Raw genomic sequence first — 14,980 nt, 5'->3', positions numbered from 1 at the left:
TCTTATTAGTGTAGATATATATACATATATATATATACACACACACACACACACACACACACACACACACACACACACTAGAGGTCCAATGCATGAAATTCGTGCAAGAGTAGGCCTTCCTTCCCCGGGCTGCCGGCACCAGCTTCCCTCTGGCACCTAGGACCCGGGCTTCCCTTGCAGCCCCTGCTTCATCCTGAAGGTCGTCCTCCCAGTCTAATTAGCATATTACACTTTTATTTCACATTCTCACATTCTCTAACTATCCCACCCTCCTGCATAAAGATATGCTTGGCAGTGTTCACAACTTTGTTTGATGGCTGTGTGGTTGTGTGGTTATATAAATGCCACATATTCACACGATGGAAATACTGTGCAGCCATTAAAGTGTTTATGAAGAACTTGCTGTAACATGAAAAGTGTTTGTGCTGTAATAATGTTTATAAGGCAGGAAGAAATTCTGTGTATGCAGTATAATCACAACTATACTAACAATGCAAATAAAGGGTCTGGCAAGGACCGTACCAAACTATTAGCTGCAGTTTTCTCTAGATGATAATACTTAGAGTAATCTTTCCTCTATTTTTTAATCTTCATAATTTCCTCTAATGGCAACGTGTTCGTTTCATTATAGAAAAAGAATAAGATAGATTCAGAAGTTAACAGGAATCAAGATGACAACATAGGAGGTTCCTAAACTCCCCTCCTCCCATGAACTCACCAAATGTACAGCTACACAGAGTAATTCCCTCTGAGAGAAGTCCAGAAACTAGCAATGGTATGAAACTAGAAACCAATTCTAACAAGAAAACTAGAAAATTCACAAATATGTGAAGATTAACAACATGGTCCTGAACAATCAATGAGTCAAAGAAGAAATCAACAGGAAAATCAAACAATATCTTGATTCAAGTGAAGAAGAGAAAACACCAACTTACAGGATGCAGCAAACGCAACTCAAAGATAGAAGTTTACAGTGATAAGTGCCTACATTAAGGGGGAAAAATATCTAACAACCTAACTTTACTCCCAAAAGTACCAGCGGGAGGGGGGGGGGAGTTACTAGAAGAAAGTAAATGGAATTTAAAATAAATTATATTAGCCCAGAAGCATAAAACTCTTATACAAGTAAAATATTGTTGAAACAAGTCAGTGGGTCTTTATTCCCATTGGAAACTAGGTCAGTTGGCCACTAAAGGACAGAAGGAAATCAAGCATGGTCTGGCCTCTCCCAAGTTGCTTGCCTCTGGCATTGGTGTGTGCCCAAGTGTCATCGGCCCCATGAGGAGAGAACAGCCATATCCTTGCCTGCCAGATGGCCAGGATGGATTCCACGCTAAGAAAGCATCCGTGAGTGAGTGAGGGCACTCATCCCAGCCACCCTGACTAAGAGCCAGGAGGACACTCTGAGAAATGTCAGGCCTGGAGTAAAATAATTTCCCAAATAGGAACACTTAGCTCCCTTCCAGTGTTAACCTGGCCCAGCTGTGCCTCATCCCCAAATTTCCTGCTCACAGCATGGCCTCAAGCCCTCCTGTTGGACAATTAAATACATTCAAATCACAAAATTTAAAAAGTAAAATAAAAAAGATTACTAAAAAAAAAATAAATTAGCCTTGCTCTCCCATTAAGGTATTATAACCTTCCTTTGGCCATCAATTTTTCAAAAATGTGTCTATGCTGATTCGTCTTCCTCGGTACTTTAAGCAGTGGTTTATTTAAGTAGCCATTCCCAAGGGTGTATTTAAAGATTTAACCACTGGAATGACATCCATCAGAATGCAGCAGGCACCACGCAAACCAGGCAGCAGCCAAGCAGAGCCAGTGTGGCCCTGTGGGGGGCACCAGTGAGCAGCAAACCCCACTCACCCACTCACCCACCTGCAAACAAAATGTCCAGGACTCTAGAAGTTTTTCCTAGAGCATCTGAAAGAATGGAGTTTTGCCAGCGATCCAGATTGAACCCTTTTTCTCAGAATCAGGTCAGCAGTCAACATGCGTCTGGGTTGGATGAAATCAACCCACAGCGAAAGCAACATAACCAGGCCTGCAGCCCTCAGGCACCGATGATTTGTGTCCCTTGGGGGAGACTTTAATATTGGGAGTTGAACTCCATTGACTCACCAGTTTTTTCTGTAACTGGCTTTCAATCACCATCCTGAGAAAATAGGTCAGAGGAGAAACCGTGAGACGAGGGTGACACCTACTGGCCAGACGAGGCCCCTGCAAAGGGCATTTCTGTCGCTCAGCTGCTTTCAATATGGATTAATCCTTGCGATTCATCCTCTGCCCTGTTGTCAAGGAAACATCAGAAATGTGAACAAAGGTTTACATGCAAAAGTTTCCATCAGGTATTATTGATAAAAGTGAAATGCTGGAAAACCTTAGTGTCCCACAATGGGAAATGGGTTAAATCAATTTTGGTACATGCTTATAATGGACCAACCATTCAAAGCTATTTTCAAGTCATTTTAATAACATGAAGAAATTCTCACATCAAGATTTTAAGTATGAAACAAATAAAGGATAATGATTATGTAAAATTGATGTGAAGAAATTCTCACATCAAGATTTTAAGTATGAAACAAAGGTTATAAAACAAAACAAATAAAGGATAATGATTATGTAAAATTGATGTATGTATATGCCATAGAAAGAAATCCTGAATGAAATGTAGAAAGTGTTCATTGTGGTCATTTGGGAGATTAGTGTTTTCTTTTTTATACATTCCTGCATTTTTCAACTCTTCTATAGTAAGCATGTATTACTGTACTGGATAGAAAGAAAAGAGATAAAATGTTTACTTTATTTTATCTAGATTTATTGAGATGTGTTAACATAAAACATTGTCTAAGTTTAAGGTGTACAACTTGATGATTTTATACATATATATACTGGAAAATGATTACCACAATAAGGTTAGTTAACATTTCCATCACCTCATACACTTACAGTGTGTGTGTGTGGTGAGCACATTTAAGATGTATTCTCTTTAAGTATTTTTATAAAATAAAAAGTATCACAATGCCATTTTAAGAGAGAACAGGAGTCGCAGGACAGACACTATGGGGTAGTGGTGAAGCTCAGAGGCAAAAAGTTGAGACTCAGATCTTAGGAACTGTGATCAGAGAGACTGACTACAAACAGTGTGATCCCGATGATGACATTAGCAGCATCTGACCCTGCAATGTCACAGGACAGTAGGACAACAGTACAAGAGAACGATGCTACCCATAGAGATCTAATGCACAGTGTAATGAGTGTAGCCAATAATATCGAATATTGAAGCAATGGTGTAATGTGACAAATACCGCTTTAATGACAATCATATCACACTATATAAATGTATCAAAGTAACATGCCATACACCTTAAATTTACAAATTGTAGCATGTCAAATTTATCCACCCCGCCAAAAAAAAAAAAAAGAAAGAAAATTAGGCTATTTCATTGTCTAAGAAGCAGACAGTGTTTTGTTCTCCCTGTATCTCCTTTGGTATTATCTAGAGAATTTTCTTACATAAATAACTGTGATTAAAGGTCTGCCCTGCTGGGTAGATGAGCAAAGCTCTATCTCCTCAATGAATGTCTGATTGCCTCCCCACCTGCACTCCCCCACATGCTACCCCCACTGCCTTGCTTCCCCCACCACATCTGGCAAGGCGCTGGTGCTATCACACACCAGCTCTGTGAAATCATCTGACTTCTCATTGATAGAAAAATGACAACAGCCACTCAGCTGACCCTCACAGTTGTGAGCTTTGCACAAGATAATGTGTTTTGGAAGCAATCCCATGCAAATATGCATGGTTATAGCAGCCAACATCCTTTATTTTTTTTAATATATCTTTTTTTATTTCAGAGAGGAAGAGAGAGAGAGAGAAACATCAATGAAGAGAGAATCATTGATTGTCTGCCTCTTGCACAATGTGGGGATCAAGCCTGCAACCTGGGCATATGCCCTAACTGGGAATCAAACTGCGACCTCCTGGTTCATAGGTCAGCACTCAGCCACTGAGCCACCATGGATGGGCCCAACATCCTTCATGTAGTGATTATGTGCCAGACTTCACTTCGCAAGAAGTTTTCTTACATATTATTTAATCATCATATTAAAAAAAAAAAACTATGAGTGAGTATAATCTCCATTTTCCCCATGAGAAAACTGAGTTTATAACCTGCTCAAAATTGAACACCTTTTACATTTCAGAGCCAGGATTTGAACTCAGTTCTTCCTCCAAAAGCCACACTCTTTTTTTTTTTTTTAATATATTTTATTGACTTTTTACAGAGAGGAAGGGAGAAGGATAGAGAAGAAAAACAGATGAGAGAGAAACATCGATCAGCTGCCTCCTGCACACCCCCTACTGGGGATGTGCCCGCAACCAAGGTATATGCCCTGGACCGGAATCGAACCTGGGACCTTGAGTCCGCAGGCTGATGCTCTATCCACTGAGCCAAACCGGTTAGGGCCAAAAGCCACACTCTTAAACACAATGCTACACAACTGCATAGACTCTTAGCACTTGAAGGGGACCCAACAGATTCAGACTCTAAAGGTTGAATCCCTGTCGTTTGCAGATGAGGTCACCAAGGCCCACAGAGGGAACATGACTTACCCATATAACCATCAAAAAAGCCACACACTTCACTTCACAGGACACTAAGATCCTCTGCATGATCAGGCAGCCAATGTGGTTCCTGGTTACTCAACCCCAAGGGGTTTCTGTTCTGCTAGTTCTACTTCTCTATTGCTAGTAATCAGAAACTTTTGGGTCCACCCCCTTATTCAATGGCCAGATTACATAGTCAGAACTGAGTGAAATGTTGAACTTCTGGGGAAGTCAGAACTGAGTGAAACTTTGAACTTCTGGGGAAAGTGAACTTCTACACAATCAAGTTTCCACCACAGCCAAAGCCAATGGGAGAGAGCACGGGTGGAGCAGAGAGGTCACCAATAGGACAGCTACAAGGATACCTGCCACCCCAAGCCCTAATGTAGGGTGTCCCCCAAATTTGTCATCTTAACTAGGACCTTTGAGCGAGCTACTGTCAACTGAGATGAAGAAGACCGTCGGTGGACCGCATGTGTGGGGAGAAGATCAGGATGTCAGTGGGGGTATGTTGAGTGTGACCTCTAAGCGTAGTTGTTCAGTAGTCAGATACATAAGACTGGAGGGCAGTGGAGAACTCTGGGAGTCATCAACATATAGGTGGCATTTAAAGGCTAAACGCTGGATGAGATCAACAATGGACTAAGTGAGACAGAGGAGAGAAGAGGCCAAGGACTGAGCCTTGGGGGTCTTCAGCATGAACCAGTCTGGAGACAAGGAGGAATCAGCAAAAGGGACTGGAAAAGAACCACCAGTGAGTTAGAGAACTAAGAAAATGCACTACGATAGTTTCTAAGTTCAATGGGCACATGGAATATTCTATTCTCCACCTAACTTTTTCCTTTGGTTCTCTCAATCAGTGCAAATAAATTTCACCATTCTGAGTGCTTTTTCCTTTGCACGTAATGCCCAGCCATTTCAAGCCCTCTCCCCGTGATTATTGTGCATGTCTGGTAGCAGCCAGATCAGTAGCCCTGACGTCAGGAAAATGGCTCGGACAGGCAGCCTGTCTGCTGCTTTGATACACCCTATAACCAGAGGGACAACTGCCAGTCCAAACAGATCCCGCAGATTGTGGCAAACCAATGCTTTCAACATGCAGAATGAGAGCATGCTCAAACCAGCTGCCTGGGGCAAACTGTCAGGGTGTCACTCAGCTTGCGGGAGCTCAGCAGTGCAGAAGACGGTGTACTGAACCTGGGGAAGACAGATAAATTTAGGGACCCAGAGCACCTAAACTTGATTCTTGTAATCTCTTCCCCCTACTCTATCTCCTTGTGGGCAATATGCAGAAGTTGCCTGGAGGAGGAAACAATGTTTAGGAATTAATTTTTGTGGTTTTGAGAATACAGAAATATCCTCAAGCGTCAACTCTACGATCTGATTTACACACTGACTCATGTTTAATCTCTTGATTAAAAAAATGTTTTTAATAAACCCTGCTATCCATCACTTTCAGCTCAAAATGAAAACACTGAGTTGGGTAGAGAGAAACAGGAAGAAGGGAGAGGGTGTGGGACCATGAGGTTGGAGAACCCGCCTTCCCCCCAACTTCCACCCACCTCCCAGGGTGGAAAATGGTCCAGAACAGGGAAGCAGGAAACGGAACCTTGCCACTTGGAGTTTCCCCTGCTGACAGATGTGGGAGGGGGTCCTGGGGGTGAGTCAGAAACTCTTTGGTTGATGCTTTAGAGCTGCCTATGCAAATTTTCAGGGGTGGGCAGAGAGGGCTTCTTTGCTACAACAGAGGAAACAACTTAAACCCAAAGGCCTTGCTGGCACCTGGGGGGTCTAAAAGAGATAGGGTGTGACAATTCTGAGGTTCTAAGAGCAAGTTTCTCACTCAAACCTGAAGGAGTCTCACTCTCTCCCTCTACTCCCTCCTCTATCAAATTTTTCTCTGCCCTTTTGCTCTTTGCCCATGTCTACATCTCACCCTCAAATGTTACCCAATGCTGAAAAATGCTCACGACTGGGATTCTTCATTTCACTTTATTTCATATCCCCATATTTCTCATCTCTCTTCCTCAGCATTTCTTAAAATGCCTTTTTTTTTTTTTTTTTTTTTTTTGGAGAGAGGTGAGAGGAGGCAAGAGACAGACCGAGAGAGTTCTCTGGACCCACTGAATCTTGTTGCTGCTCTGTTGCTGAGTTAGCCACTTCTCTGAAGTCTACACCCTCAGAACCTGCTAGAAATGGATAGCCTCCCTTTGGCTGGCCCTGGGAAAGGAGGCCAGGCACAGACAGCTCACAACCCAACTTCAGGCTCCTGGCTCCTGAGCTTTGATCTGCTGCTTCAGCTCCCCCGGTGATTCCAGAACATGCTCAGTTTGTTTGGGAAAAGTCAGGAAGGCAATGTGATTACAGTGACGTGAGTGAAGAAGAGAGTGACAGGAGGTGAGATCAGAAAGTTAGAGAGGCCAGATCATGTAGGGTCTACTCTAGCCAGCCATGGCGAAGGCCCTGGATTTTATTTCAAGTGAAATGAGAAGCCACTAGAGGGTTTTGATCTGTGTCGGGGCGTGGGGCTCCCTTTTCCGAGTCCCGCACGGGAAAGAGAGCTTGAACCGGTTCCTTCAAGTAGAGGCGCTTTGGGATTGAGAAATGAAAGACAGACACAGAAATAGAAAGGAAAGCTGGGCCTGGGTGGGCTTCTGTCCTCTTCTGGCGGAGAGGCAGAGAGACCCAGTCCCAAAGCAGCGTGTTTATTTTATAGTCCCAATTCCCCAAAATATCAGGAGGTTTCACCAAAACTCAAGCAAGATAAGGGAGGTATTTCTGGTGCTTGACTGGATTTACATAATAAAAACCCATTCCCCCCCCCCCCCCCTCCAACCTGGGCTTTGAAGAGTTGAGCTGAAGGCATTCTCACCTTTTGGCCAGAAATGCCCCCAAGGAAGGGGTATGCCCAAACCTTGGGTTCAGTCAACATAACTTAAAAGAAAGCCATGGCGCCTTCCCTGGCAGGGGGCCTCCCACATTGATCAAGCAATAATATCATCTGGTTTTCATGTAAAAGGACGGCTCTGGCTCCTGGGTGGAGAGGAGACTAAGGAAGCAAGGATGGAGCAGGGAGGCCAGGGGAGACATGATAGTGGCTTGACCCAGAGTGGGAGCAGTGCTCCAAAGTAGACAGATTTGGGACATAGTACGAAGGGTATAATCAGATCTGCTGATGTCCTGAACTGAGAAAGAAGAATCAGCAACCAGGTCGGGTCAAAATTCTTCATTAACTGAGATGTTGAAAGAAGATGTGGGGGAATGCGTAGAACCGTGAGTTTGTCTTTTCATATCTTCATTTGAGGTGTCTTTGGGACATCTTCATGGAGATGTCTGGAGTCCCAGGAGAGGTTAGGACTGGCGATATAAATTTAAAAATCATCTGCACATAATTTTAGAGCCATGGGGCTAGATGAGATCACCTGGGGAGTGAGCACAACTGGAAAAGAGGTCTATAAACTAAGCTCCAGAATATTCCCACTTTTAGGAGTCAGGAAACAAGGATGATGCAGCTAAGGAGACAGGATGAGAGATTGGTGAGGTGGGAGAACCAGGAGAAAGTAGTGAGCTAGAGGCCAGTGAGTGAGCAATCAACCAAGTCCTTTTCTCTGAGAACCGAGTGAGTGAAAGGAGACTGAGAATTACATCAGAGTTCCAAGCTATGTTCTGCAGAGCCCTACGTTTCACGGAGCCCCCGTGAGGGTGGGTAGGGGTGGTGGGGATAAGCAGGGTGGTGGGGTGGGGTTGAATGAGGCTTAGCCAACAGGGTTCCAGGCCTCTTTCCATGCTTCAACCAGGCCTGCTCCTCTTTTCACTTCGGGGTTCTATGTGAGATTTCCTCTGAAGAAAAGGTTCTATGACTTACAACAACAACAAAAAATGTTGAAAATTGTTGGAGCACATTCTACCTCTGGGAAAGAAACTAGAATGTGGAGAGGGACTCTCTCTGAAGCACTGGCCCCAGGGAAAGACCTGAAGCCAAGGGTGATCATTTCTAATGCCTCTTTCAACTTGGATTCCACTTCCTTGATCCCAGCCCCTGAACAACAATCTCAGTGCAGAATCTTCCCATGCTCTGGTCTGATAATGATCTTGATGGAGACCTATGCCCTGGCTGGCCCCCAGTCATGGACTTGATAACTTGATGGGCCTTTGAGAAGTGGTATAAGAAACATCTAGTTCAGTGGTCGGCAAACTGCGGCCCCTTGAGTGTGGCTCTTCCACAAAATACCACGTGCGGGCGCACACGTACAGTGTGATTGAAACTTCGTGGCCACACTCAAGGGGCCAAAGAGCCGCATGTGGCTCGCGAGCCGCAGTTTGCCAACCACTGATCTAGTTGATCAAGTGCTTCCCTGAACGCTTTTTTAGCAGACCTTCTGGACTGAAAGTTCACGGTGAGTCAGCAAACCCTTCCTTCTCCTGCCATCCCCGAGCTTTATCAGTTTCATAGTCTGTCTGTCCTCAGGCATGTTCTGAGGTCTCATCCATGACTACCAGCCTCCTGTAGCAAAGAATTTACCTTTCCTGGTCAATGTCTAAGTGCCCTCAATTTCTTGGTTATTCAGACACTGTAATCTCTCTGTCTTCCTACCGAGATAAAATGCTAACAAGTTTAGGCATCCAAAGATACCCTTCCTTAGGATGTAGTTTTCTAAGCTCTATACACTTGCAATATAGGTCTGGGGAAGAAACATCATGATCCTGAAAAAAATCTGAGCATGGGGGAAGCAACTTTGTTTTCTTTTGAGAAACTAATTTCCAACACCAGGATCCCACTACAAGAAAAGGAAGCATGAGCCCTAGCCAGTTTGGCTTAATAGATAGAGCATCGGCCCTCAGACTAAAGGGTCCCAGATTTGATTCTGGTCAAGGGCAAGTACCTCTGTTGCAGGCTCAATCCCAAGCCCTTGTCAGGGCGCATACAGGAGGCAACCAATCAATGTGTCTCTCTCACATTGATATTTCTCTATCTCTGTCCTCTGTCTCTCCCTCTCCTTCTACTCTCTCAAAAAATCAATGGAAAAATATTCTCCAATGATCCTCTGGTAAGGATTGATACAGAAAAAGGAAGAAAAAAAAGAAAAAAAAAGAAAGGAAGAAAGGGAGGAAGGGAAAAGGAAGCATGAGCAGTTGGATTTAGGAATCTTCCAGACAGGATTTTTTAGAGCCTGAGGCATAATCTACTTTTATAACTCATGTGCTTCACTTCCAAGATTTTGACCCTATATTTTAAGAACTTTGATGGAGTGAAGAGAACATGATAATGCTACATCCTATCCTATATAATAAAAGGATAATATGCAAATTGACCCTAACATTGGAACGACCAGAACGACTGCTCGACCAGTCACTATGAGGCGCACTGACCACCTCTTGGTCCCTTTCCCCAGCCGGAGGCTCCGATCGCCCAATGGCAAATGGGGAACCGGGGGTGGGTGGTGGGGGATGCAGGTGGTGCCAGGCCAAGGCCCCCACCCCACCAGTTGCCCCACACACAGAGGGCAACCTGTGGCGGGGGCAGGACCAGCGAGCAGGTGGAATGGCCAACCTTTTGGTTCCTCCCCCACGGCAGGCAGGCTCTGATCACCAGATGGCAAATGGGGAACTGGGTGGGTGGTGGCGGTGGGCAGGGCCAGCTGCAGGGCAGCTGGGGAAGGTGGTCCTGATCGCAGGCCAGGCCTAGGGACCAAAACCGTGCACGAATTTCATGCACCGGGCCTCTAGTGTAAGGTAAGAATAAAGGCGGCATGGTACCATGCCTCAGGTTTGTATATAAGTCACCTAACTCACTTGCTGTGGTGAACTTTTGTGTCTCTTGTCTGTACAACATCCTTTCTCTAGCCCTTCCTTTGGGGATCCCCCTGCCTGATCTTCATCCTGTGGTCAAGCTAACCCTCCCCACATCCCCATCTGCTGGGGTAAGCATGAGCCACAGGCCAAGGTCAATCAGTGCATTTCATTCCCTAGCCCAGAAACTGGGTCAGGGGTGGACCTAGCACCCCACGTGGGCCACTGGCAATCAGGCCTAGGAATTTGTGGAACTGTGTGGACAGGAGATAGCTACTCTCCTTTCATTAAAATCGGAGCTGTGGGGATATGAGCCTGGGGCTACCAGCATTCATCTTGCCCAGGATGAAAAGCTTACCTAAATTTGGGGCTGGCAAATAGGAGGGCAGAGCAGAAGGATAGGAAGATAGGGTTCTGTGCCTGAACCAGAGACATGAGATAAATTTCCTTTTGTACTTGTGTAAATTCGAGTTAGGAATTCTGTCACTTGTAGCCAAAAGAATCTTAAATGATGCATCCTCTCTGAATCTGGATATCTGCACCTTTAGAATGAGGATGTTTCTCAATGGAGGCACTAATGGCATTTGGTGAGACAATTCTTTATTGTGCACACTGTTCTGAACATTCCTTTTTGCTCCTGCCCACAAAATGCCAGAGCACCCTTCAGTAATTATGACAACCCAAAATCCACCACCCATCCCACTAGACACATACAACACACACACACACACACACACACACACACACCTCAATGCCCCCTAGGGGCATGTACTCCCCCCATTTAAGAACAAATCAACTAGAAAATCTGAGGCCTTTTTTAACGAAGGTGAAATTAGCCATATAATATACCAGAAATCAAGTTCCCTAGGGTCTAGTGTTACATCAACTGAGAATAAGTTAGGCTCTATGTTCACTTATTTTAAAAATGAGGGCACTAATATATAGCTATATGGATGGGTAAACCTATCAAAGGACCAGTTGTGATAAATTACTCATTTCAATAACTCTAGCATAACCTCAGATGAATTCTTCACATTCCCAAGGGAAATATCCTAAACACTTTTGAGTAACATTACAGCTTATAATTTATCCCCTCAGAAAACATTTTTTTAAAGCCCAGAAGTTTTAAAGGGATCTTTTCATACTCTTAATTCACCTATCAATAAAGAATCAAAATACTTATAAAGCTACTCTGTATTTTTCTAGACCTCTTCAATTACATCTCCAGCCAGAGAGATTGGCTTAGAAGGTGTGGGGAGTACTGGGGAGTCAGTTTTTTTTACAAACAAGTGGCTTTTATTGCTTCCCAAGTGTTAACTGCGTGGATGACTAGAGAACAGTGAAACTGATGGCTGGTAGTCAGCTAAACTCATTTACTTCTCCAGCCAAACTCTGCTTGAATTTATTACATGTCATTCTTTGTTATCCGAAACCACAAATGTTAAATCCTCGAATGCCAAGGACCTCTTGTGCCCCAAGGTGCTCTGTCAATGAAAGAGAATAAAGGTTTCAGTGCTGTTCATAATGTATTGGCTGTACAGTCTATTTTTCACATTACCTTTGTAATCTTTGTGAGTTTTCTGGGTTTTGTTTTGTTTTAAACTATGGTGTGTTTTTTGTTTGTTTGTTTCTGTTCTTGCCAATTGTGTGCTCTTAATATTAATACTCCAACAAATGGTCTAAACTATCCACTGGCAAATTTGGAGATGTCAGAGAGTGGGCTACATTCCATGTGTTGCCTTTGAAATATGAGCACAGCGAGATGACTTCACATTGCGTGAGCACACCAACCAAACTCAGGCAGAAGGCTACAGTCACGACACAGACGGTTCTTTCATCTCGGCTCTCTTCAAAACTGCCATGAATTACTGTGTTGGATCTAGTGCCAAGATCCTGGGGCCAATTTCCACGTTTAGGAGGATGTGAGGGGTATCTTACACCACCCTACTGGCTCACCCAGCTACCGGCCTCTCCTCTCCACCTCAGCCCTTCTGCAAAACATGGAGGTAGCTGCACACTCGGGTGCCCTCGCAACAAAGCAGTACTTTGACTATTTGAAGATGTACCAGGCAAGTCAGAGAAGTGAGACAGCAGGGAGAAGTAAGGGGAGGCAGTTAAACCACTTCAAAACTACTTGTAGGACTTCAGACTACAGAGAACGTAGTGACCCCCAAACTCAGAGTGAAACCTCACTCTTTCGAACATTCATCTTAGAAGCCAGAAATTGGTGAGAAGTCTGGCTGCGAAAGCACAGCCCCAGACCTTCATGAAAAGCAAATGTAAGTAATTTCCCCAATTTATCCGTGTGAGCTGAGCTTTGCATGACTCTGGCTGCCACAAATCATCTCCCTCATCTTCTGTGTCCTTTGTTCCCACACCATCATTCCTCAGATTTAGGGCTTGCAGAGAAATGAGATTTCATTTTCAGCAGAAGATATCATGGCCAAGCCTCATGTGGGGCTGCCTTTACATCAGAGAAATGGAAGTGTCTTGTGTTTTGCCTGCTCCCCAGGTCCCCTCACCCCCCACCCTTTATAATAAGTAATCGTGTCCAGCTGGGCCAAGTTGACTGAGCGAATGTTGGGTGTTCATGTGATTTTGCTGCAGTGCCACAATGAATGTACCTCTTTGATGGAAGAAAGAAGGTCCATGGAATAAACAGTTTAAGGGTTTGGAGTTGGAGCTGGAAACATGGGTTGCTTTGTTCTTAGAACAACTGCTTCCCCATCTAAAACATGTCTCCATTTTAAAGGATCTGTCTTTTCTCTTCCAGCCTCAAGCTACAACAACAGGCTTGTGATGTTTTTTAATGCCAAGGTTATGAATACTCTTTTATGAATATTCTCCTTTGAAGTCATTTCTCTTGGAAAAGAAAAAAATAGCCCTATGTATTGCAGAGTGGATAGTAATAGACAAAAACATACCAATTGTTCTCTTAGGGGTAATGCAATGCTCCAAAATTCACATAGAAAAATTCCAAATACAACATAATATTTATGGAATTCTGTCTTCACAGCTATAATTTTTTAAAATAATATTTCTGGCTGGCATATATTATACAGAATATATTTCAGAGACTAATATCAAGATTCATATCTTAAAATGTTTCCCTTTGTGGCATCATGATCGCCTTCCTCATATTATTGCAAACTCTTAGTGAACAGAATTTTAGGATGTGCCATTTGGAAGGAAGGAAACCTGCACTGGAGTAAGCTGCTTATGTTTTTATTTTTCCCTTTATCTCATTTCAACATATCCTCCAACTTCCTCCTCTAAAAATAATTCAACTAATGCCAGCTCAACAGATTATATTAGATCTCCTATTAATTTCATTCTGCTTCAAAAGGAACTTATTTAGGCTTATAATTATATATGTATACATATGTGTGTGTGTATTAATGTTAACTGATATTTAGGTTCCTTATTAAAACTTCTTTTCAGCCCTAACCAGTTTAGCTCAGTGGATAGAGCATCGGCCTGTGGACTGAAAGGTCCCAGGTTCGATTCTGGTCAAGGACATGTACGTTGGTTGTGGGCACATCCCTAGTAGGAGGTGTGCAGGAGGCAGCTAATCGATGTTTCTCTCTCATCAATGTTTCTACCTCTCTATCACTCTCCCTTCCTCTCTGTAAAAAATTAAAAAAAAACATATTTTTAAAAAAAGAGTCCCTGACTTTGAGAATTTATGCTAAAAAACAAAAAACAAAAAAAACCTTCTTTTTATTCTGTTTCAATATCATCAGTTAAATCATTTCTTTTCTGGTGTTTAAAAAAAAAGTGTTTCTCTGAACCCCTTTCATATGTTTTATCTTATCCAAAGTTAATCCAGAAAAGTCAGCCTCCCTTAATCCTGCTTTGTGGCTTAGATTCTTTAGCTCTGGAAGCACTCATGCTGATTTCTGTTTTACCCATGCTGATGTCAAAACAACCTTTGCTGTGGCAGAAAAATAATCCCCAATGCCTCTGAAGCCTAATGTTGTCAGCTGAATCATGGCAACAGTGCTTTGCGAATGCTCTCCCAGACTGAGTGACCAATAGTACAACGTCAAGGTACAACTGTTGTTTTGCACTTGGCATTGAGAATATTCTGCAAAGTTGTTTCCATGTAAAAAGGAAGCACTCTACAGTGGTTCAAAGCATGAGCGTTAGAGCCAGACTCCTTGGGTTCAAATCCCACCGTTGCCACTTACTCGCTACGTGATCTTGAAGAAGAACATTTAGCTACCCTGAGCGTCGTAAAATAGGGTTAATAATACCACCTACCTCTTAGGATTGTTGTGAGGATTAAGTTGGTACAAACATATAAAGGATGTATGACACTGTCTGACATAGACAGTACTCAATGTTAGCTCATACTATTATTTAACTTACAAAGGCATGACATCTTTTACATAATTTCAGAGGCCAATATGTAAAATAAAAAGAAATCCTAGAAAATCTAATTCTGTAAAATTTATAAACATGAAATTACAGATGTTATACATGTATATATATGATTATATAATTCTGACTATTCTTTCATATAATTACTAGAGGCCCAGTGCACAAAAATTTGTGCACTGGGGGGGGGGGGGCCCCCAC

At 43.2% G+C, this 14,980-nt stretch overlaps 1 protein-coding gene across 2 annotated transcripts in view; it reads left to right on the top strand.

Moving 5' to 3' along the window:
* LOC102242739 (interferon-induced, double-stranded RNA-activated protein kinase) overlaps positions 1-14,980 on the top strand; it is a 274,887-nt gene that overhangs the window by 56,735 nt on the left and 203,172 nt on the right. The window lies entirely within an intron of this gene.

The sequence above is a fragment of the Myotis brandtii genome, unplaced genomic scaffold, assembly GCF_000412655.1.
Source record: "Myotis brandtii unplaced genomic scaffold, ASM41265v1 scaffold191, whole genome shotgun sequence".
Taxonomy (NCBI): Eukaryota; Metazoa; Chordata; class Mammalia; order Chiroptera; family Vespertilionidae; genus Myotis; species Myotis brandtii.
The sequence above is the reverse complement of the archived record's forward strand: the minus strand, read 5'-3'. Positions and strand labels throughout refer to the sequence as shown.